The 25,861-nt window shown below is 39.4% G+C and overlaps 1 protein-coding gene across 3 annotated transcripts in view; it reads left to right on the top strand.

Moving 5' to 3' along the window:
• Positions 1–14,505: 14,505 nt before the first annotated feature.
• The window catches only part of LOC139753873 (uncharacterized), a 140,674-nt gene continuing 129,318 nt past the window's right edge, over positions 14,506–25,861 (top strand). For 2 of the 3 annotated variants that reach the window (XM_071670829.1, XM_071670830.1), the window contains exon 1: positions 14,512–15,111. The gene's annotated coding sequence lies outside the window, so the exon portion shown is untranslated. Of the gene's footprint in view, positions 15,112–25,861 lie in introns of all 3 variants that reach the window. The other variant, XM_071670831.1, reaches the window with a different exon arrangement.

Here is a 25,861-nt window from a genome sequence, read left to right as displayed (position 1 = left end):
CGGATGTGGCCTTTCTTTGTTCATGGCGCTACCTTGCTAACATGGGAAATGGCAATCAAGTATAAAAAAATAAATAAATGATAGAAAGATGGGGTAAGACATGTAAGTGTGATATCTCTCATGTTATCTTCAACGTGTATGGATAATGTTATGATGAAATTCAGAAAAGAGAACGAGATATGGAGCATACATACTCTTTAGCTGATGATATATGCCTTCATGGAGTGCAAGTACAAGAGAAGAGAAGCATAACTTTTGGAAGAGAGAATGAAAGTGGATGTGGCAAAAAAAAGAGATTATTAAGCAAATGCAGAAAGGAAGAGGATGATTTGAATGTTAAAATAAAGGCCAAGTCAAAATGAAGTAACAAAATTAGAATACCTGAGGGAGTGCTCCTTTTGAAAAGAGAAAGAGATACAAGAAAGATAGTGAAACATGGTAAAAAATATAGGTGCATTATATCCCATATCAAGATGCCTCTAAACAATGAAAACCTATTTCATTAACATACTTAACTGGTGTTGGAAATGGATGATGGTGAACAAGATGAATGTGTACATGTGTATATATGTGTATATGAGCAGATGTGCCCCTCTTTATCTGTTTCTTGGTGTTACCTCATGAATGTGGAAAACGTCATTCAGGTATACAAAAGAAAAACAACAAGAAATGAATATTAACATTTTGAGCAAAGGGCTGGCCAATAATATAAACAAAGTAAAAGCAGTTGAGATGATAAAAAAGCATGGAAAACCAAGAAGAGGGAGAAATTTAGAAATGAAAGTATAAGTCATACTAACAGGTCAAAGGCATGATTTTGATATACATTAAAGTCTCACCACAAATCAATTGCATACAATAAAAAAAAGTAGATCCCAGTAAAAATCTTAAATGAGATCAATGTATTCCATCATTTCAAGCTGGTCCATCTAAAAAGTTGTTTTAAGGAATATATATATATATAGTGGTGATGTGAGAAGGAGATGGAGTGAGTATTTTGAAGGTTTGTTGAATGTGTTTGATGATAGGGTGGCAGATGTAGGGTGTTTTGGTCGAGGTGGTGTGCAAAGTGAGAGGCTTAGGGAAAATGATTTGGTAAACAGAGAAGAGGTAGTAAAAGCTTTGCGGAAGATGAAAGCCGGCAAGGCAGCAGGTTTGGATGGTATTGCAGTGGAATTTATTAAAAAAGGGGGTGACTGTATTGTTGACTGGTTGGTAAGGTTATTTAATGTATGTATGACTCATGGTGAGGTGCCTGAGGATTGGCGGAATGCGTGCATAGTGCCATTGTACAAAGGCAAAGGGGATAAGAGTGAGTGCTCAAATTACAGAGGTATAAGTTTGTTGAGTATTCCTGGTAAATTGTATGGGAGGATATTGATTGAGAGGGTGAAGGCATGTACAGAGCATCAGATTGGAGAAGAGCAGTGTGGTTTCAGAAGTGGTAGAGGATGTGTGGATCAGGTGTTTGCTTTGAAGAATGTATGTGAGAAATACTTAGAAAAGCAAATGGATTTGTATGTAGCATTTATGGATCTGGAGAAGGCATATGATAGAGTTGATAGAGATGCTCTGTGGAAGGTATTAAGAATATATGGTGTGGGAGGCAAATTGTTAGAAGCAGTGAAAAGTTTTTATCGAGGATGTAAGGCATGTGTACGTGTAGGAAGAGAGGAAAGTGATTGGTTCTCAGTGAATGTAGGTTTGCGGCAGGGGTGTGTGATGTCTCCATGGTTGTTTAATTTGTTTATGGATGGGGTTGTTAGGGAGGTGAATGCAAGAGTTTTGGAAAGAGGGGCAAGTATGAAGTCTGTTGGGGATGAGAGATCTTGGGAAGTGAGTCAGTTGTTGTTCGCTGATGATACAGCGCTGGTGGCTGATTCATGTGAGAAACTGCAGAAGCTGGTGACTGAGTTTGGTAAAGTGTGTGAAAGAAGAAAGTTAAGAGTAAATGTGAATAAGAGCAAGGTTATTAGGTACAGTAGGGTTGAGGGTCAAGTCAATTGGGAGGTGAGTTTGAATGGAGAAAAACTGGAGGAAGTGAAGTGTTTTAGATATCTGGGAGTGGATCTGGCAGCGGATGGAACCATGGAAGCGGAAGTGGATCATAGGGTGGGGGAGGGGGTGAAAAGTCTGGGAGCCTTGAAGAATGTGTGGAAGTCGAGAACATTATCTCGGAAAGCAAAAATGGGTATGTTTGAAGGAATAGTGGTTCCAACAATGTTGTATGGTTGCGAGGCGTGGGCTATGGATAGAGTTGTGCGCAGGAGGATGGATGTGCTGGAAATGAGATGTTTGAGGACGATGTGTGGTGTGAGGTGGTTTGATTGAGTGAGTAACGTAAGGGTAAGAGAGATGTGTGGAACTAAAAAGAGCGTGGTTGAGAGAGCAGAAGAGGGTGTTTTGAAATGGTTTGGGCACATGGAGAGGATGAGTGAGGAAAGATTGACCAAGAGGATATATGTGTCGGAGGTGGAGGGAATGAGGAGAAGTGGGAGACCAAATTGGAGGTGGAAAGATGGAGTGCAAAAGATTTTGAGTGATCGGGGCCTGAACATTCAGGAGGGTGAAAGGCGGGCTAGGGATAGAGTGAATTGGATCGATGTGGTATACAGGGGTCGATGTGCTGTCAATGGATTGAATCAGGGCATGTGAAGCATCTGGGGTAAACCATGGAAAGTTGTGTGGGGCCTGGATGTGGAAAGGGATCTGTGGTTTCGGGCATTATTGCATGACAGCTAGAGTGTGAACGAATGGGGCCTTTGTTGTCTTTTCCTAGCGCTAACTCGCACACATGAGGGGGAAGGGGGATGTTATTCCATGTATGGCGAGGTGGTGATGGGAATGAATAAAGGCAGACAATGTGAATTGTGTGCATGTGTATATATGTATGTGTCTGTGTGTGTATATATATGTGTACATTGAGATGTATGGGTATGTATATTTGCGTGTGTGGACGTGTATATATATGCATGTGTATGGGGGTGGGATGAGCCATTTCTTTCGTCTGTTTCCTTGCGCTACCTCGCAAATGCGGGAGACAGCGACAAAGCAAAATAAATAAATATTTTTTTTTTTTTTATACTTTGTCGCTGTCTCCCGCGTTTGCGAGGTACCGCAAGGAAACAGACGAAAGAAATGGCCCAACCCCCCCCCATACACATGTATATACATACGTCCACACACGCAAATATACATACCTACACAGCTTTCCATGGTTTACCCCAGACGCTTCACATGCCCTGATTCAATCCACTGACAGCACGTCAACCCCGGTATACCACATCGCTCCAATTCACTCTATTCCTTGCCCTCCTTTCACCCTCCTGCATGTTCAGGCCCCGATCACACAAAATCTTTTTCACTCCATCTTTCCACCTCCAATTTGGTCTCCCTCTTCTCGTTCCCTCCACCTCCGACACATATATCCTCTTGGTCAATCTTTCCTCACTCATTCTCTCCATGTGCCCAAACCACTTCAAAACACCCTCTTCTGCTCTCTCAACCACGCTCTTTTTATTTCCACACATCTCTCTTACCCTTACGTTACTCACTCGATCAAACCACCTCACACCACACATTGTCCTCAAACATCTCATTTCCAGCACATCCATCCTCCTGCACACAACTCTATCCATAGCCCACGCCTCGCAACCATACAACATTGTTGGAACCACTATTCCTTCAAACATACCCATTTTTGCTTTCCGAGATAATGTTCTCGACTTCCACACATTCTTCAAGGCCCCCAGAAATTTCGCCCCCTCCCCCACCCTATGATCCACTTCCGCTTCCATGGTTCCATCCGCTGCCAGATCCACTCCCAGATATCTAAAACACTTCATTTCCTCCAGTTTTTCTCCATTCAAACTCACCTCCCAATTGACTTGACCCTCAACCCTACTGTACCTAATAACCTTGCTCTTATTCACATTTACTCTTAACTTTCTTCTTTCACACACTTTACCAAACTCAGTCACCAGCTTCTGCAGTTTCTCACATGAATCAGCCACCAGCGCTGTATCATCAGCGAACAACAACTGACTCACTTCCCAAGCTCTCTCATCCCCAACAGACTTCATACTTGCCCCTCTTTCCAAAACTCTTGCATTTACCTCCCTAACAACCCCATATATATATATATATATATATATATATATATATATATATATGTGTGTGTGTGTGTATATGAGTGGATGGGTCTTTTTTCGTTTGTTTCGTGGCATTACCTCACTGTTGCAGGAAACGGCAATCAAGTATAATAACAATGATAATGATATATTATGCTAGATCGCCATTTCCTGCAAGCAAGTATGGATATGAATATGTACATGTGCATGTATGTAATGTATAATTATATGTGTGTATGTGGGCGATTATGTACATATACGTGTATATGAGTGGGTGGCCCATTCTTCTTCTGTTTCCCAGCACCTCATCACTGATGCAGGAAACTGCGATTATGTATTATATATAAATATAAATGAATATGTATTTATATGTATGTGCATGTGCTTATAGGTGTATGTTAGTGGATTGGTCTTTCTTCATCGCTTTTCTGGTTCTACCCTGTGAAGATGGGAAATGGCAATCAAGTATAATAATTAGAACAATAAGTATCATAGATGATAGGTGTAGTGCATACCTAATGGATATCTGATGATGTTTACAAGGATCTTCACCTCACCTTCACAACCCGAGTTGGGCTTAGGCTGTTGAATTTGGTGGTTGGCCAACCAAGATGTTGGAAGCTTCATCCCCCAGGCCTTATCAATCCCCACAGCTTGGCTGGTTTGGCTCATTTTGTAGGTACTTGTTCTGTACTCTCTTATGTTCAGTTCTCTCTTGAACTTTTCTACTGTGCATCCCATCCTGTTTTAGATGGTGGCTGGCAGGTTGTTGAAAAGTTTTGGGCTCTGGATGTTTAAAGTATTCTCTCTTTTTGTATGTTTCACATCTTTGGATGTTATTTCTGAGTGTAAGTTAGGAAGCATACTTTTTATGATTTTCTAGGTATAGATGATGATATACCTCTCCCGTTTGCACTCCAGAGAGTAGTTTCAGAGTTTTAGCTGTTCCCAGTAATTAAGGTCATTTTCATTTCAATATGGGCTTTGAAAGATCACTGAACACCTTCTAATCTTGCAGTTTCACCCACCTTTTAGGGTGATGTTGGGACTCGACAGAAGAATTAGTAATTTGAATAATATCGACATTGGTGTTTCTTCTCTTGTCTTGTAGTCTGCAGGATCTGGTGGATGATATCATCATTGGTGTTTCTTTTCTTATCTTGAACACCTAGATGATCCAGCCTCCATCAACATTGGTGTTTCTTCTCTTGTCTTGAAGGTCTGTAGGATCCTGCTTGCCATCCTTCTGCATGAGGCAACTGTTATTTTGTTGCGTTTGCTCCAGGTTCTTTCCCATTATTCACCTGGTTTATGATAGTGCTGGTGTCTGTGTGGTATTCTGCCTTTTTTTTTGCTCTTAATTTTTCCCATACTGTAGGAGTTGAAACTTATCTCCATTGAAAAGCTTGTTGTTCTTGGTTGCCCAGTTAAAGATTTCATTTATGTTTTTTTGTAGTCTTTCTGCATCTTCTATTGATGTGCTTTCATACTTAATCTTTTCTCATCTGCCAAGGATGGTATCAAACAGTGACTTGGGTTTGCATCAATATCAGGTTTAAGAATGAGGAACGAGGGATGCATGGAAGACAGCTTTTTACCACGAAGGCGAGGCACTGGAGATGACATGGTTTACAACTCCATGTGATCTCTTAGAAAGTTGTATGTCCATTTCCCATTTTTTTTGGTTATTCCCATTTTCATATTTTTTTGTTATGACAGCATGATCACACTTGTCAAATGCTTTTACAAAGACTGTGTAAATCACATCATTTTTTATTTAGCTTCAGCAGTCATATCATTGTGATCAAGTAACTGAGAGAGGCAAGATTTTCCTACCTTGAAACCATTTTGTCCTGGGTTATGTAGATTTTTCACATCCATAAATTCTCCCAGCTTACCTCTTAGGACTCTTTTGAAGATTGTAATGATGTATGATTTTAATGCTATTGGTCAATAGTTTTGGTATTGTTTTGTTGCCACTTTTTAAGAGTGAGGTGATGTGAGTCAGTTTCATACTCTTGGGAATGATGCCAGAATCTCGAAATTTTTTTCAGATGATAATTAGTACACATTCTATAGTTGTTTTGCATTTCTTTATGAAGACCAAGTTATGAGAGTCTGGGCCTGGGGCTGAGCACATGGGCATACTCTCATTGGTCCCCTCTTAAAATCTTGTGTTGAGGAGATGATACCTGCTATGTATATACTTGGGGGATTACTGTTTTGGAAGAAGTCTGTTTGGTCACTTACCTTTAATTTTGTTTTTGGCTCTCTGAATACTGATTTGTATTTTAGAACCTCGCTCATCTTCTGGCAGTTGCCTGGAAAAATATTGTCTTCTGTTTCAAGTGGGCCACTGGAGTTTGTAGCTTTGGGTTTCCAATTTGCATATGAGAACAAATATATTGGTCATTTCTTATTTCATTAAAGACTTTTCTTCCTTTTCTGTTTTATATAAAATTTTTAGTTTATGGTCTGTGTCAGATAAATCTCTTGTTAGGTTTTCTTTCCTTTGCAGGATGAGTTTTAGCATATTTCTGCAATTTTCTTTATTCCTACTGTAAAATGCTCGTTTCTCTTGTTCAAACCTAAGCCTTTTTTACTTTCATGCTGGTGTTTGTCTTTTGCATGTTTGAAGTACCAAGGTGGTCATGTCAGTTACGCATTCTCAGTTTAGGTACTTAGCAGGGTTTCCCAATTTGTTGCAGACTTCTCGTTGATCACATCTTCCCACTTAATCTGTTTACTATCAAAGCTGAAATTACTAAAAACACCTCTACTGTTATGTGTGTTCTGACTTGGTGGTTTAGCTTCCAAACTTGTTTTACCTTTGGTTAGGTTGTGGTCTGAGTATAGGATGTTTGACACAGTACTATCACATACTAGGCCCAGGTTATTTGTAAAGATGAAGTCCAAGGTGTTATTTCCTGTGGTTGGTTTTATTGCTTGTTGGCTGAGGGAGAACAATTCACATGGTATGAATAACAATCTCTCTTGCAGTTGTTCATTTGAGCTGCTTCCAGTGTCAGCATCTTCAGCTACGATGTTATTTCCTGTCTGTAATATGTACATTGCATGAGAAGATGTAGCGAAAGAACAAGAAGGATAGCAAAAGTGTTATTGTGTTTAGTGGAGATGGCTAGAACTCATATTGGAACATATTATTCTTAGTTGAGTTTGCCACTCTCAGTTTGATATTTTTATTTGTCTGTGGTTTTGCATTTTAGGATTTGAAGGTGGCATGAAAATATTTTTGTAAGCAAGATGGTAATTCATCAGCTTTTTTCATATTTTACATTGGTGTTTGCTTTGAAGAATGTATGTGAGAAATACTTAGAAAAGCAAATGGATTTGTATGTAGCATTTATGGATCTGGAGAAGGCATATGATAGAGTTGATAGAGATGCTCTGTGGAAGGTATTAAGAATATATGGTGTGGGAGGCAAGTTGTTAGAAGCAGTGAAAAGTTTTTATCGAGGATGTAAGGCATGTGTACGTGTAGGAAGAGAGGAAAGTGATTGGTTCTCAGTGAATGTAGGTTTGCGGCAGGGGTGTGTGATGTCTCCATGGTTGTTTAATTTGTTTATGGATGGGGTTGTTAGGGAGGTAAATGCAAGAGTCCTGGAAAGAGGGGCAAGTATGAAGTCTGTTGGGGATGAGAGAGCTTGGGAAGTGAGTCAGTTGTTGTTCGCTGATGATACAGCGCTGGTGGCTGATTCATGTGAGAAACTGCAGAAGCTGGTGACTGAGTTTGGTAAAGTGTGTGGAAGAAGAAAGTTAAGAGTAAATGTGAATAAGAGCAAGGTTATTAGGTACAGTAGGGTTGAGGGTCAAGTCAATTGGGAGGTGAGTTTGAATGGAGAAAAACTGGAGGAAGTGAAGTGTTTTAGATATCTGGGAGTGGATCTGTCAGCGGATGGAACCATGGAAGCGGAAGTGGATCATAGGGTGGGGGAGGGGGCGAAAATTTTGGGAGCCTTGAAAAATGTGTGGAAGTCGAGAACATTATCTCGGAAAGCAAAAATGGGTATGTTTGAAGGAATAGTGGTTCCAACAATGTTGTATGGTTGCGAGGCGTGGGCTATGGATAGAGTTGTGCGCAGGAGGATGGATGTGCTGGAAATGAGATGTTTGAGGACAATGTGTGGTGTGAGGTGGTTTGATCGAGTAAGTAACGTAAGGGTAAGAGAGATGTGTGGAAATAAAAAGAGCGTGGTTGAGAGAGCAGAAGAGGGTGTTTTGAAATGGTTTGGGCACATGGAGAGAATGAGTGAGGAAAGATTGACCAAGAGGATATATGTGTCGGAGGTGGAGGGAACGAGGAGAAGAGGGAGACCAAATTGGAGGTGGAAAGATGGAGTGAAAAAGATTTTGTGTGATCGGGGCCTGAACATGCAGGAGGGTGAAAGGAGGGCAAGGAATAGAGTGAATTGGAGCGATGTGGTATACAGGGGTTGACGTGCTGTCAGTGGATTGTATCAAGGCATGTGAAGCGTCTGGGATAAACCATGGAAAGCTGTGTAGGTATGTATATTTGCATGTGTGGACGTGTGTATGTACGTGTGTATGGGGGTTGGGCCATTTCTTTCGTCTGTTTCCTCGCGCTACCTCGCAAACGCGGGAGACAGCGACAAAGTATAAAAAAAAAAAAAAAAAAAAAAAAACATTGGAAAACCTTCCTTGATTTCCTCACTTATATTCTGATAATAAAGTGCTTTTGCCCACTTGTAGTACCTCTTGTTAATTTTTTTTTTTCAAACTATTTGCCATTTCCCGCGTTAGCAAGGTAGCGCCAAGAACATAGGACTGGGCCTCTGAGGGAATATCCTCACCTGGCCTCGTTCTCTGTTCCTTCTTTTGGAAAATTAAAGAAAAAAAAAAAAAAGAGAGGGGACGATATCCAGCCCCCTGCTACCTCTTGTTAATGTTTTGCATATTTAAGTTTAGAAAGGAGGTTTATTTATGCCTAAGCATGCTTTCATTTAGTAGTAATATTCTCAGTAACACTAGTTGACAGGATGGTCGCCCTTTTGAATTTGATATGAATGGCACCACCTACTGACAACTCCTGTAGGTAACAGAAGAATTAGGTATTCATATTTGAATATTACATTAGCAGCAAAAGATTTTGCCTTGTAAGAGAAAAGAGAGGCATTTGGATGATATCTGCAAGGAAGTAGTGCAAATGATTGGGAGATGTATGAAAGAAAGTGGCAGAAGGTTAAGAGATAGGTGCAAGAGGTGAAAAAGAGGGCAAATGAGAGTTGGGGTGAGAGAGTATCATTGAATTTGAATGAGAATAAAGATATGTTTTGGAAGGAGGTAAATAAAGTGTTTAAGGCAAGAGAACAAATGGGAACATCAGTGAAGGGGGCAAGTGGGGAAGTGAGAGGGAGATGGTGTGATATTTTGAAGGTTCTTTTGAATGTGTTTGATGATAGAGTGGCAGATATAGGGTGTTTTGGTCCGGGTGGTGTGTGAAGTGAGAGGGTAAAGAGAGAATAGGTAGTGAAAGCTTTGGGGAAGATGAAATCCAGCAAGGCAGTGGGTTTGGATGATATTTTCTGGAGTGGAATTTATTAAAAAAAAGGGGATGACTGTGTTGTTGATTGGTTGGTAAGGATATTCATTATATGGATCATGGTGAAGTGCTTGAGGATTGGTGGAATGCATGCGTAGTACCACTGTACAAAGGCAAAGGGGATAAAGGTGATTGTTCAAACTATAGAGCCTTAAGTTTGTTGAGTATTCCTGGGAAGTTATATCGGAGGGTATTGATTGAGAGGGTAAAGGCATGTACAGAGCATCAGACTGGGGAAGAGCAGTGTGGTTTCAGAAGTGGTAAAGGATGTGTGGATCAGGTGTTTACTTTGAAGAATGTATGTGATGAATACTTAGAAAAACAGATGGCTTTGTATGTAGCATTAATAGATCTGGAGAAAGCATATGTTAGGATTGATAGAGATGCTTTGGGGAAGGTCTTAAGAGTGTATGGTGTGGGAGGTAAGGTGCTAGAAGCAGTGAAAAGTTTTTACCAAGGATTTAAGGCACGTGTATGAGTAGGGAGAGAGGAAAGTGATTGGTTTCCAGTGAAGATCGGTTTGTAGCAGGGGTGTGTGATGTCCCCATGGTTGTGTAATTATTTTATGGATAGGGTTGTTAGGGAGGTAAATGCAAGAGTTTTGGAGAGAGGGACAAGTATGCAGTTTGTTGTAGATGAGAGGGCCTGGGAGGCGAGTCAGTTGTTCGACAATGATACAGCTCTGGTGGCTGATTCATGTGAGCAACTGCAGAAGTTGGTGACTGAGTTTGGAAAAGTGTGTGAAAGGAGAAAGTTAAGAGTAAATGTGAATAAGAGCAAAGTTATTAGGTTCAGTAGGGTTTAGGGACAAATTGATTGTAAGGTAAGTTTGGAGAAAAAATTGGAGGAAGTGAAGTGTTTTAGATATCTGGGAGTGGACTTAGCAGCTAATGGAACCAAGGAAGTGGAAGTGAATCACAGGGTGGGGAAGGGGGTAAAGGTTCTAGGAGCATTGAAGAATGTGTGGAAGAAGAGAAAGTTATCTTGGAGAGCAAAAATGGGCATGTTTGAAGGAATAGTAGTTCCAACAATGCTATATGGTTGTGAGGCATGGGCCATAGATAGGGTTGTTTGGAGGAGGGTGAATGTGTTAGAAATGAAATGTTTGAGGAGAATATGTGGTGTGAGGTTGTTTGATTAAGTAATGAAAGTGTTAGAGAGATGTGTGGAAAAAAAAAGTGTGGTTGAGAGAACAGAAGAGGGTGTGTTGAAATGGTTTGAACACATGGAGAGAATGAGTGAGGAAAGATTGACAAAGAGGATATATGTGTCAGAGGTGAAGGGAACAAGAAGTGGGAGACTGAATTGGAGGTGGAAGGATGTACATATGTGATGGTGAGAGACATGCAAGGAGTAGAGTGTATTGGAAGGATGTGGTATACCGGGGTTGACATGCTGTCAGTGGATTGAACCAGGGCATGTGAAGCGTCTGGAGTAAACCATGGAAAGGTCTGTGGGGCCTGGATGTGGATAGGGAGCTGTGGTTTCAGTGCATCACACATGACAGCTAGAGACTGAGTGTGAACGAATGTATCCTTTTTTGTCTGCTTTCTTGGCACTACCTCAGTGAAGCGGGGGTTAGCGATGCTATTTTCCTGTGCGGCGGGTTAGGAACAGGAGTAGATGAAGGCAAGCAAGTATGGATAATGTACATACATATGTATATATGTTGAAACAGCTAACCCATACATTATGTGTGAATGTAATTGGTATGATAATGAATTTCAAGTACATAGTGTTATTCCTTATTGTGGTTCTGTGTAGCAGTTTCAATATAGTACAGGCCCTGTATCACTCCCATTTCTTCATTTTGACATGAATTGTTGTTGCAAGGCCAGCTGTCTTCACACCATAAGATGCCTATGTTGTGCATGCCATGCTGCCCACCATGTCAGGCAAGCAATTCTTGATGCCTTCTCTGTTTAGCCTAAGTTACTGTGCTTCCCAGTTTTATCACTATATTTCATTTTAAGAGAAGAAAATGAAATATGATATTGTAATTGAATATTAGTCATTATTACAGCAATAGTGAAAGGCAAATAACAAATGAAATTCAGTACAATTGTCAAATGATAAAACATTGTTTATTATAATTCGTTCATCCTCTTCATATCTTCCCTATCATCCAGTCTCTCCTTACCTGCTCCTGAGATGGAAAGAATGGGCTACAGCACCACTTTATGCCAATGAAGATGCACAATATTCTTCTCTGAATGCATGCTACCACCACATCACTTATCATCACCCACCTCACACAGCTCTTTAAAACAAGTACTGGCCTACTTCACATGCAAAAATAGTACTTGGCATTAATACTATTTTGTAGGTTCCAGACTAATTCTTATTCTTGTTAATTACATAGAGTATATGAGTAAGAATAATGCTGTAACACAGTAGTGTACAGTTTAGAACATATCCAGTTTGGGATGGTGAGTAGTGGGTCATCTCATGGTTGAATATGTGCATCTTACTTGATGAAAGATATGGCAAACTGTAGGCTTTATATTTTTTCAGTATGTTCTTACTTAAGGCATGAACTCTTCTTACTTCAGGCATGAACTCATGGTAATGAAAACAAGTAGTGTAACCCCAGGTGGTGGGTGAGTTTCTCCTATTTTTCTCTGAATATGTATACCTTGTGCATACCTAATGCTTATCAGGGATGCATATTCAGAAAAATTTGGGAAAATCTCACCTAGCTCTCATTTTTCACTTGGTGAATGATAAGGTGCATTTTTTGTGTTGTACATATTTATATAAAATTGTCTTTATTATGTGTATGACTAACTCATACACTAATAATGGATTACACTGAGTATGATATTAAGAAGTATACAACACCAGAAATATGTGCTTTACAAGTGTACAGTTTAGGATGTTTTCAGTTCTGGGAGGAGTATGCAGAGTGGTTGTCTTAGCTCAAAACTTACTTCTTACCTTATGAATGATATAGTGATTTGTATTCTATTTATATTTTTCCACATTTTCTAATTTGTCTTTTGCATATTCATGACTTATTCATGCACTAAAAATAAATTATATTCAATTAAGAAAAATAATGGAAATTTGGATGATACAATAGATCATTTGTTATTCAGGAAGGTGAGGCAAGGCAATTGATCACATTTGAGATAATAGTATTCATAATTTTTTTGAAGAATGATATAGTAAAGTTATACTCTACAGGTATTTTTTTCTGTATCTATCTCTTCACTAGTTTCTTACCTGATGAGTGAATTAATGATTATATATGTAATTACATTGAATATTGAATATACAACAAAACTTACCTAGCCTGTCCCAGGGTCCTGAATGAATGTGGATATGACAAATAGGCAGATACCTGTCTAATCTTTTTTTCTTTTTTATGTGTTTTGTATTATTTTTATTTCTTAGTTAACATTTTAAGTGTTATTTGGTATGCTATGTTCATAATATATATAATGTATTGAGTTTGGTTTGTATTGATGTTTTTGGGCCCACATTCCTTAACCTCTTATTTATGTGGATATGGGTATCATGATATAGAATGATTTGCGAGTGTGTGAACTTTTTTGGCACCCATCTCATTCTGTACCATGACCCAACTGTATAATTCTGTTTGTGGAGGTGCACTTATGAGGTGTAAGTAAAAATGGTAACAGAAGGGACCCCAATGGACTAGGAACGTAGCCCCGTATTTCCCCCTAGGTTTCACCCTGGATGATGTCATTTCAAGTAAATTTACAGCTTACAGTTTTCATTCGTCCATGTTCATTTTCAGTGTCGGAAAGGTAGTGCTAGAAACAGACAAAGAAAGGCAATTCTCTGTTAGAACAATAGCATGGAAGAGTCTGGAAAACTTTATAGTCAAAATGCCCAATAAGCACAAAAACAGGAAGCACCTTGAACATCTAGACCTTAAGACTATTCAATATATTGCCTGCAGCCCACAGAAACAATATGGGATGCATTGTATAAAAATTTGAAAAAGGCTTTGGATAAGTGTTAACAAAATGTACTAGACCAGCCAGGTTGTGCTGGCTATAAGGGCCTGCGGGCCACAGCTTTCAACAAGTTGGTTGACCACCAACTTAACTCATGACCCATTGCTGAGGCAAGGCTATGGGGATAGGAGACCTTTTAAGACTACTCCATTTATACTCAAGCTCTTGATTTCAAAGTTTTCCTTGATTACATCGTACTCTCTTCATTTTAGGTAACACTTTTCTCTCATCATTATCATTCTTATGTGGAACCTCATACATACCGATTCTACCTTTGTCTATTTCGTCCTCTCCATTCTATCAAGCCACCCATCAAACACAGAGGCTCCCCTTTGGACCTACATCCTAAATTTTTCTTTCTGTAGTTCTCTCAGAAAGGTATGTTTAATCTCTTCTTTTGTATCTTTATTGTGCATGTCCTACCACTAATTACTTCAACATGAACATTCCAACACATTCCCTTGCTTGACCATGTGTAAGCCTGATCTCACATGTGTTTCTTTATTCGAATAACACTCAAAGATCTATACCTCCCAACTGGATTTCTGACAGACCTATCTAATTTAACCTTTCTAAAGTACCTACATTATATATATTCTCTGACATTACAATTTATTTTAGTCACATTCTTGTCTTATTTCAAAAGCAATTCCTGTCATACATCTTTTTTCTTTCTTTTAAACTATTCGCCATTTCCCGCGTTAGCAAGGTAGCATTAAGAACAGAGGACTGGGCCTTTGAGGGAATACCCTCACCTGGCCCAATTCTCTGTTCCTTCATTTGGAAAAAAAAAAAAAAAAAAAAAACGAGAGGGGAGGATTTCCAGCCCCCCGCTCCCTCCCCTTTTAGTCGCCTTCTACGACACGCAGGGAATACGTGGGAAGTATTCTTAATCCCCTATCCCCAGGGATAGGGGATTCATACATATTTTGTCATATTTGTCATACATATTTTGTCATATTTGGGTCTACTGAGGGAGTTTGGTGTCCCTGCCCATTTACCAATCTGTTGCATTGGAGCAAGGTACTCCAGTTTTTTCAATTGATTCCCATAGAAAGGAAATATTTCTAAAAGTGAAATGTCTATGAAAAGTTGATAGCATCATATGCGATTTTATTCCCATCAGGTGTAAATATTATTATTACCTTGCATGATTATTTCCCTTATGATATCAAGTCTTGTTGCTCTAAAGTGGTGTATACATATATAGATATTGTAAGATTCCTGCAGATGGGAATTATAAGATGATATGACACACTTTTTTTCGTCAGCAGGAGATTGAAAGTAAGCTAATACGACCAGGTGTAAGCTACGAGAATCGAGTCAGCGCTGTGCTGTCTGGTTGGGAACACCTGGCAGGCACTGTTCAAGGAGATGTTAGTCAAGTGCAGCCTCTTGCAACCTTTCTTTACAGGTGAGTTCCAATTTTCCAGTGCTCATCTATTGATACAGTTTGCTTCATAATTGCAGGAAAATCTGTTACTCTGTAGCTTCAGCTAATGTGTTATGTAAAAGTTAGCTGTAAGTAAATTCATTTTTATTAATTTCTTTATTTACTTATTTCTCATGAGATATTTTCTGTTTGGGTCATATTCATGTTATATGCATACCATTCATGTAAAATAAATGTGAGTCATAAGATCAGTTATTGTATGTTGTTATTATAAAGAGTTAGAAAATTTGTTGGTTGTGATGAACAGCTTTTTAGAAGAAAGTAATGCTTGTGTTTGAAATGGTATAGGATTTAATTGATTAGTGTGAGGGTGAAGATGGAGTTAGGACCCTTGCACATTTGTTTTGCAGATATTAATTCTGAGAGAGTGAAAGCTGTTTATAGAGAAACAATAAGAAAAGGTGCAGATTTAGATATGGAAAACAGACATATTCATTTGAAGGAGGAGAATGAAAATATGAATTTTAACTGCTTAAAGTCCCAAATATGCAGATTCAGTTGATTCTATATTATTTAGCACCCATGTGATGTTGATGGTGCTGGTTAAACAAATTTCCTATTAAAAGGGGGAATGAAGATTGACTACAGTTGTCAGAGAATACTGAAAAAATACTGAAAAAAACAGTAGATATAAATGTATCGTGTTCAAGTCAGAACAAGAAATTGGCTTATAAAATGTAAAGGGGCTCTTTTGCTAATGTAATAGATGCATTCTCAAAGAATGTTACCCTTAATTGAAACCACTTGAATCCAATTTTGCCAAAGACTTGATATTATGAAATGGGGATATATTCATGTGAAATATTTTTGAACACTTTCTCATATTTGTTGTTCTCAATGTATTTTAAAAACATTGAAGATTATCTTTATGAATAAATGTCATATTGCACTTATTAGTAGGACTTCACCCACTGTAATATCACTAACACATCCATTTTTACACTGACAACTTAAAGATTAGTTTTGAATAACAACAGTAGTTTTTCTATGCTTGCATGTCACTGGCACAACTATATGTGCTGTGCACTTCTTACAACATCATTTTATCAGGGTTATAATACAGTTTTATAAAAGAAAATCTGATGCTCTGCTCAACCTCAAAGGGTGGAGGACAGTGTGGGAGAACTAATGTGCCACATTAAAGTGAATTTGGATGCATGGACAGATGAACACCACACTGTTTACACTGATATATTTTGAAAGCTAAGCATTTTAATGCTTGTACATGACACGATGTACCTGTTTATTAACACTTTGCTTTACTAGCACCTATTCCTTAGGAAGACCCTTTTCACAGTGTGAAGGGGTTGCCAAGCTGCCTTTTGTGCATTCCTGCTCTCATTGTACAACATGTGGTGTTTAGAAAATATTCTTCCCCACCTGATCTGTGTATTGATAATATGTCTGTTTACTTTGTAAAGGATTTGTATAGTATAAAGAAGGAGATTAAAGAAAAATATATATTTAGATTGATGGTGAAGCATAACACAGCTGAGAACATGAAATATATTTGTATGTATATACATGTGTATGTGGGTGTGTTGGGCCATTCTTTCATCTGTTACCTTGCGCTACCTCGCTAATGCTGGAGACAGCGACAAAGTATAATGATAAGAATATAAGAAATACGTGTACATGTAGAGTAAAAATTTCATGAAAACTTTTGTATAGGTAGATATCAGGTAAGATGAAATTGGACTTTACCTCAGTTTATCTGCTGAAATTGGTGGTGTTTAGAGAGAGGGAATATATGCTGGAGGGGTAATGTTATGTTATTTTTGCCCATTAAGAACTTGTGCAAAGAACTTCTAAATGCAAAGATCACATTGTCTCTCTATAATTAACTGGGTATGTAAAATCACATATTTTTTTTTTTTTTCTTTTTTTTTATACTTTGTCGCTGTCTCCCGCGTTTGCGAGGTAGCGCAAGGAAACAGACGAAAGAAATGGCCCCCCCCCCATACACATGTATATACATACGTCCACACACGCAAATATACATACCTACACAGCTTTCCATGGTTTACCCCAGACGCTTCACATGCCTTGATTCAATCCACTGACAGCACGTCAACCCCGGTATACCACATCGCTCCAATTCACTCTATTTCTTGCCCTCCTTTCACCCTCCTGCATGTTCAGGCCCCTGATCACACAAAATCTTTTTCACTCCATCTTTCCACCTCCAATTTGGTCTCCCTCTTCTCCTCGTTCCCTCCACCTCCGACACATATATCCTCTTGGTCAATCTTTCCTCACTCATTCTCTCCATGTGCCCAAACCACTTCAAAACACCCTCTTCTGCTCTCTCAACCACGCTCTTTTTATTTCCACACATCTCTCTTACCCTTACGTTACTCACTCGATCAAACCACCTCACACCACACATTGTCCTCAAACATCTCATTTCCAGCACATCCATCCTCCTGCGCACAACTCTATCCATAGCCCACGCCTCGCAACCATACAACATTGTTGGAACCACTATTCCTTCAAACATACCCATTTTTGCTTTCCGAGATAATGTTCTCGACTTCCACACATTCTTCAAGGCCCCCAGAATTTTCGCCCCCTCCCCCACCCTATGATCCACTTCCGCTTCCATGGTTCCATCCGCTGCCAGAGCCACTCCCAGATATCTAAAACACTTCACTTCCTCCAGTTTTTCTCCATTCAAACTCACCTCCCAATTGACTTGACCCTCAACCCTACTGTACCTAATAACCTTGCTCTTATTCACATTTACTCTTAACTTTCTTCTTCCACACACTTTACCAAACTCAGTCACCAGCTTCTGCAGTTTCTCACATGAATCAGCCACCAGCGCTGTATCATCAGCGAACAACAACTGACTCACTTCCCAAGCTCTCTCATCCCCAACAGACTTCATACTTGCCCCTCTTTCCAAAACTCTTGCATTTACCTCCCTAACAACCCCATCCATAAACAAATTAAACAACCATGGAGACATCACACACCCCTGCCGCAAACCTACATTCACTGAGAACCAATCACTTTCCTCTCTTCCTACACGTACACATGCCTTAAATCCTCGATAAAAACTTTTCACTGCTTCTAACAACTTTCCTCCCACACCATATATTCTTAATACCTTCCACAGAGCATCTCTATCAACTCTATCATATGCCTTCTCCAGATCCATAAATGCTACATACAAATCCATTTGCTTTTCACATATATAATATGAAATATAAGAATCATTTATGAAACTCATATGAATTCAGTAACTTTCAGTGTAAATTCATGTACATAGAAATGAAATGAAATAATTCATAGAATTAAAATTTTCATCACTAGGAAGTCCCTACCTTCATAAAGATCACAGCATCTCTTACATGACATATTTATCCCTTCCCATATTTTCTACAGTTGTGGTACAGTTGGAAACAAGTCTGTACACAATGCCATCTCATAGGCTTCACACTACTAATAAGTGTCTTTCCTCTTATCTGTTGAGAGCACACAGATCATTGCAAGCATCTTCCTCTCTCCTGTGTGGTGAAGCTGTAATGCAGGTTGGTCTTCAGCCTGCAAAGTGAGTCAGTGAGGATGCTCTTGCATCTTCATTGGAGGACTTCTCCTCAAAGAAATGGCACTGAGTTAGAGGTGCTGGAGTCAAGGTCCTGGAAGTTGACAGTAAAGGGTCTGAGGGGGGAGAGGGGTATTTTATTGATATGGCATGGGAGCATGACATCTCAGGCACTGTGTGAGAACATTTGATGTAATTGACATAAAAATTTACTTTCAGAGGTCAGCTAAGGAAGTCACATTTGTATGCGTCAAAAGCCCGAAATCGTAAATGAGACCTGTCACGCATATATGCATGACAGAACTTTTAAAGCATTAATATTTTAATTCTGTGTTCCATGGAAATATGTGTGGTGTATGTGGATATTGATTGAAATACAGCATTGAATGATATTATGAAAATGTTGTGCAATGTTTGTTGGCCAGTTTTATGTTTCACTACACACTATGTGTATGTTTTGCCATAATTCCTATAGTTTTCATGTGATTCTTATATTAGTAATGTATTTGTGTGAAGAGAAATCAGGGGAGGTTGTGTAGAATGGCAAAATGAGATACAAAACAAAGCTTGAGGAATGGGAGGGATTTAGGGGGGCAGTGCTGGTAGGTGCATGATAAGTGAATGGTTTGTTTAAGATGAGAGGCATTTAGGTGAGAAAGATAGTGAGTGGTGAGATGACAAAGTTAAGTTGCTAGGGAAAGAGGAAAGAGAAGTGTATCAGCAGTACTTAAGGGAAGGAGTACAAGTGATTGTAAGATTTACAAGAGAAAGCAGTAGAGGTCAAGAGGAAGATGCAGGGGCTGAAAAAGTGGATATAGAGTTAGGGTGAGCTGGTAACAGCAAACTTCAGGGAGTATACAAAAATATTTTGGAAAGAGGTTAGTGATGAGTAAAAAAAGAGAACAGATAGGAACATTGGTCAAGGGGCAAATGGGGAAGTGATGAAAGTCTGTGGAGGAGATGGAATGAGTACTTTGAAGGTTAGTTGATGTGTTTGATGATAAGGTGGTAGATGTAGAAAAGTTGTTTGGATCAGGGAGGTATGTTAAGTGAGAAAATCATGGCAAGTGGTTTAGTGAAAAGAGAACAGGTGGTGAAAGCCTTGCATAAGATGAAGTGTGGCAAGGCAAGAGAGTGGATGGCATTGCAGTTGAATTTTTAGAGAAAAATGGTGGGTGTGATTATTTTCAATGTATATACAGTATGGATCATGGTGAGATGGTTAAGGATTGGTAGAATACATGTATAGTCCCATTGTATAATGGCAATGGGGACAAAGGTGAGGGTTTGAATTACAAAGGTATATATTTGTTGAGTGTACCTGATAAATTGGATGGAGGAGTGGTGATTGAGAGGTTGATGGCATGCATATAACATCAGACTTGGGAGGAACAATATGGTTGCAGGAGTGATAGGGGGATGTATGGATCAGTTTCCTTCATAGAATGTGTATGAAAAATGCTTACAGAAACACAAGGATTTGTATATGACATTTATGGATCTGGTGAAAGCTCATTGTAGTGTTAATGGAGATACTTTGTGGGGGATGTTATGATGTGGGAGGAAAGCTCTTATGAGTAGCGAGAAGTTTTTATCAAGAGAGTAGGGCATGTGTTCAAGTAGGTAGAGAGGAGGGTGAGGGGTTCTAAATGGAGGTGGATCTTGACAGGGATGTTTGATGTCACCATGGCTATTTGGTTTGTTTATGGATACCTCATGGGTGCCTTGTGGAATCTTTGGGAGTCTTCACCCCACACAGCCTAGGCTGGGCCTAGGCTGCTGGATTAGGTCATTGATTGACCAAGCTGTTAGAAGCCATAACCCTCAGGGCCACATATCCCTCACAGCCTGGCTAGCCTGGTTCACTGTGTAAGTACTTGTCCAGTACACTCTTGAACATCTTTACTGTGCATCCCATGCTGTCTCTGATGGTAGATGGCAATGTGTTTAATAGTCATGGGCCTAGGTTGTTTAAGTTGTTCTCTCTTTTCGTTCATATGGATGGCACCTTTGGTTCTGAGAGGTAGTATTTTACAAATACTTCCATACTGGTTGTGCTAGTAGGATGTTATTTCCAAATGTAGGTTGGGAATCATTCCTTCTAGAATTTTCCAGGTTTAGATGATGATATACCTCTCCTGTCTGTGCTCTGAGGAGTATAGCTTTAGAATTTTAGCAATTTTTTAGTGATTTAAAGTTTTTTTTTTTCATACTATTCGCCATTTCCCGCATTAGCGAGGTAGCGTTTAGAACAGAGGACTGGGCCTTAGAGGGAATATCCTTACCTGGCCCCCTTTTCTGTTCCTTCTTTTGGAAAATTAAAAAAAAAAAACGAGAGGGGAGGATTTCCAGCCACCCGCTCCCTCCCCTTTTAGTCGCCTTCTACGACACGGAGGGAATATGTGGTAAGTATTCTTTCTCCCCTATCCCCAGGGGTAATTTAGTTTTATTACCACATTAATTTGGGCTGTGAAAGACCTCTGGACACTTTAAATCCACAGTTTCTCCCACTTTATTGAGTGATGTAAGAGCACAACAGTATCAATTTGTGAAATAATATCATGAAAGGTTTTTCTTCCTATATCTTGAAGGTTTGCAGTATTCAGCTTGCCATCCTTCTGCATGAGGCAATCATTTTTTGTGTTCACTGAAGGTTAGGTCGTCAAACATTATTTCTCCAAGGTCTTTCACATTATTCATATGGTTTATGATAGTGTCCATATGTGTCTGTTATTATATGTTGTTATTGATTTCTTGATTTTCCCCATACTGGAGGAGTTGAAATTTATCTCCATTAAAAAGCATGTTGTTCTCAGTTGCTCAATTAGATACTTTGTATATGTCTCTTTGTAGCCTTTTGGCATCTCCTATTGACATGATTTCCATACATATTCTTGTATCATCTGCAAAGCATGATATGAAATTGTGGCTTATGTTTGCATTACTGCCAGATACAAGAATGAGGAACAGGAGTGTTGCAAGTACAGTTCCTTAGTGAGAGAGGCATATGCAAATGGGATGGAGGCCTGGGAGATGAGTTTGTTCTTATTTGTTCTTATGGTGCAGGGGACAGATTCAAGTGAGAAACTACATAAGTTGGTTTCTGAGTTTGGGAAAGTGCATGAAAGAAATTTGAGAGTAAATGTGAATATAAGCAAGGTTATTAAATTGAGCAGTACAAGAGACAGATTAGTTATGGTGTGAGTTGGAATGGAGAAAACTTGGAGGAAGTGAAATGCTGTAGATACATGAGAGTGAACATGGCAGTGGATGCAGCCATGATAGCTGAGATGAGCCATAGGGTGGGTGAGGAGGTGAAGGTTCTGGGAGTATTAAGGAATGTGTGGAAAGACAGGTCAATATCTGGGAGGGCAAGGATGGGTTTGTTTGAAGGTATAGTAGTCCCAACAATGGTGTATAGATGCAAGGTCAGGGAGATAAATGAGGATGTATGGAAAGGGGTGAATCCTTAAGAAATGAAATGTTTGAGGACAATATGTGATAAGAGGAGGGTTGATCAAGTATGAAAATAATAGGGTAAGAGAGAGGTTTGGTAATTAGAAGAGTATGGTTAAGGTAGCTGAAGAGGTGTGCTAAAATGGTTTGGATGTATGAAGAGAATGGATGAGGAGAGGTTGACAAAGAGGATATATGTGTCACCAGAAGAAGAGGGGACAAGAAAGTGGAGACTGAATAGAAGATGGAAAAGGTGGGAGTAAATAAGATTTTAGATGCTTGGGGCCTGAGCATGTGGGAGGGTGAAAGTTACAATGTGGCAATGGTCTTAGGATATGTTGAAATGGTATCTTTAGTGTTGCAGTGATTGTTTCAAGAGTGTAAGCAGGGAAGTGGGATGGAAGTTTATCTGGAGAGGGGTATATATTGACTGGTTTGAGTTCAAGACAGGGCTGGGAGTTCTGTTGTTTAGTGTTTGTTAGGTTATTTCTGTGGTGTTCCATGACCGCTTTATATGCCCTGTTTCAGTCCTGACTCCACATCACCCCCTGTATTTTTTTTTATGCTACCTTAGACAGCATGGGCAACTGAGGCCCAAATAAAAGTCATCTCATTAACTATATATATGTAAATGTATACCCTCTCCTGAGCCAAGTACCCATATTATCAACCAACCCCTAGGGGTGGATGAACAGCTGGGCTGACTGTGGACTGACTGCCATGACCAGGATTCTAACCTATGTGCTCGACCCTAGGTGGTCAGTGAATGCATCATGGTCAGGAACGCAAACCGCTGCACCACGGGAGTCCAAAAAATGTTGAATGTTTCATGATTTTGTTTGTCACTTTTCACCAATTCACTCTAGCTTGTGCACGTCTGTCACCCTCCTGCATGTTCAGGCCCTGAGCACTCAAAATCTGTTTCACTCCGTCCATCCATCTTCAGTTTGGTCTCCCTCTTTTCCTTGTCCTCTGTACTTCTGACACTTATATCTTCTTTGTCAACCTCTCCTCACTCATTCTTTCCATATATCCAAACCATTTCAGCACACCAGCAAATTCTGAAAAAGAAGGCAGACAAAGGTTTGAGTGAGCCTCTCAGTAAATGTCAGGGAAAATAAGTTGTTTTAGAAAGTGGTTAATATTGTGAGGAAAAACAAGAAAACAAATGGGAACATTGGTGAAGGGGCAAAAATGGAAAGAGGTGGTGACAGGTAGGGAGGAGGAAATGGAGTGAATATTTTGAAGGATTGTTGAATGTGTTGACAGTAGGATGGGAGATGTAAGGTATTTGCATTGGTATCAGGGTCATGGAAAGGGGTTTGGAGAAGAAAGAAGAGGTGGTGAAAGCCTTGCATGAGATGGAATGCATTAAGATGGCTGGAATGGATGGTATTGCTGTTGAATTTCTGAAGAGAGTGACTGTATTGTTGATTTGTTAGTTAGGATTTTTACTGTCTGTGTGGGTCATGGGGAGGTGCCTGAGGATTAGTGAAATGCACATACTGTCTATCCCCTACTTATGACCATCCGTACTAATGACCGGAAAGAAATGAAGATTCAAAATTTTATGTAAATATGAAAATTAGCATGGTCATACATACACCAGTGCTAATGGCTGTGTGCATATGATAGTGAGTGGCAGACAATATTCTGGCATTGTGTACATCACAGCATCTCTCAGTCTCAGTTACCATTCAGTAAGTGTGTGTTATTCAAGTGAATCTAATGAATTTTCATGCTGGGTTAAAACGCTTTTGTATTAAACCCCAAAGAAGATGCTGAGCAAGAGGAGAAACCTGTCACAGGTTGGTAGATCTAGCAGGAAGCTGAGAAAGACACTTAATTTGGAATTGAAAGTGAAGGTAATTAACCAATAAGATGGAGGAAAAGAAGTTAATGTGATTACATGTGATCTACAGTTATCCCATTTGATGGTCTCCACAATTTTAAAGGACAAAGAAAAAGTCCGTGAAGTATGAAGTTTATGATGATAACAAAGCACCGACAAGGGCCTCTCCACGAAATGAAAAGTTTTTTATTCTGTGGATGGAAGGTCAGATTAAGAAATGCGTACCACTAAGATTACTAACAATTCAGGCAAAGACTAGAAGTCTTTTTGAGGCTTTGAAGGAGCAAGCGGGCAAGGATTACATTGAGAATTTCACAGCAAGTCATTGTTTGTTCAATGGATTTAAAAGAAGCTATAGCTTGCACAGTGTTCAAGTCACAGGTGAAGTAGCAAGTGCTGATGGAGCTGCTGAAAAGTTAAGAAATGAACCAATGATTTTTTTTTTTCAGATAAACCATAGAGTGATTTTAAAAAATTCATTTCATGAAATGGGTTAAAAGAAAATGAGATAATCACGTGAAAAATAAAAATGATGAAATATGAACTAAAGAATCTTAAATATAAAGTAAAAAGGAACTACAGAATCATATGAAAAAAGCTGGTTTATAGGAAATAAGATAATCTTGATCGAAATTGAGAAGGATAAAAGAATGCTGTACAGGTATATAAATTGTGCATGCCATGCTGTCATATGTCTGATTCACATCCATTTTGAGATCAGACCGGTTAGTCAGAGCAAAACTCGGATGTATGTAGGGGATAGTTAGTACAGAGTCTGTGAAAAGCCTTGTCCACCGCCACATATTTCAAAGGCGATACATGACTTAGGTTTGTCGTGGGAATAAGCAAATGACTCTTTCAGGGTGAAATTATTGTACATCTAGTCCATGAGACTAGTGTTCATAACAGTGTGAGCACTAGCAACCTGCCATAGTGTTCTTCAGGCTGTCTATAGGGAATGAAGTTCTTTCTTTACTCTTCCTGGCTGCCACTTTATTTTGGGAATTTCTCTTCTGGGTGCTGCATTTCTTCCACTTGTGCTTCAAGATCATTGGTTCTTTCTTTACTCCTCTCCTGGCTGCCACTTTATTTTGGGAAATTTTCTTCTGGGTGCTGCATTTCTTCCACCAGTGCTTCAAGATCTTTGGTTGTTATCTTTCTAAGGAGGAGAAAGCCCAAGAAAATATGGGTGCATATGAGACTTTTAGGTGCACTAGGTGCTCAGAGTACATGATCAGGCAGCTGCTTCATGCTATGCCTCATCAATGCCTGGTCTCATTCAGGAGATCAGGACCTTATGGACCCAAAACATGAACCTAGAATACTTCAGGAACCTTGCCAATTCTATGCCCAGGCATCTATAGATGATAATCAAGGGCAAGGTAGAGATGAAAAATACTAAATTGTAAGTGTGATATAGCCTTTGAAAATTTATGGGGGGCAAATACTAAATTGTAAGTGTGATATCACCTTTGAAAATTTATGGGGGGCAAAGTTTTTATGGACACTATGTATAGTGGCAGGGTGTATAAAGGCAAGATGCACAAAGGTAAGTGTTCAAACTACTGAGGTATAATTTTGTTCAGTACACTTGGTAAGATGTATGGGAGAGTGGTGAGTGAGAGGGTGAAGGCATGAACAGAGCATCAGATTGGGGAGGAGCCCTGTGGTTCCAGAAATGGTAGAGGATGTATAGATCATGTGTATGCTTTAAAGAATGTGTGTGAGATACTTAGAGAAATGGAAATAATTGTCTTTGACATTTATTGATGTGGATTATGCATGTGTTAGGGTTGATAGAGATGCCTTTTGGAAGGTTTTATGAATATATGGTGTGGGAGGGAAGGAAAGAT

The sequence above is a fragment of the Panulirus ornatus genome, chromosome 15 (genome assembly GCF_036320965.1).
Source record: "Panulirus ornatus isolate Po-2019 chromosome 15, ASM3632096v1, whole genome shotgun sequence".
In the NCBI taxonomy this organism is placed as follows: Eukaryota; Metazoa; Arthropoda; class Malacostraca; order Decapoda; family Palinuridae; genus Panulirus; species Panulirus ornatus.
The sequence above is the reverse complement of the archived record's forward strand: the minus strand, read 5'-3'. Positions and strand labels throughout refer to the sequence as shown.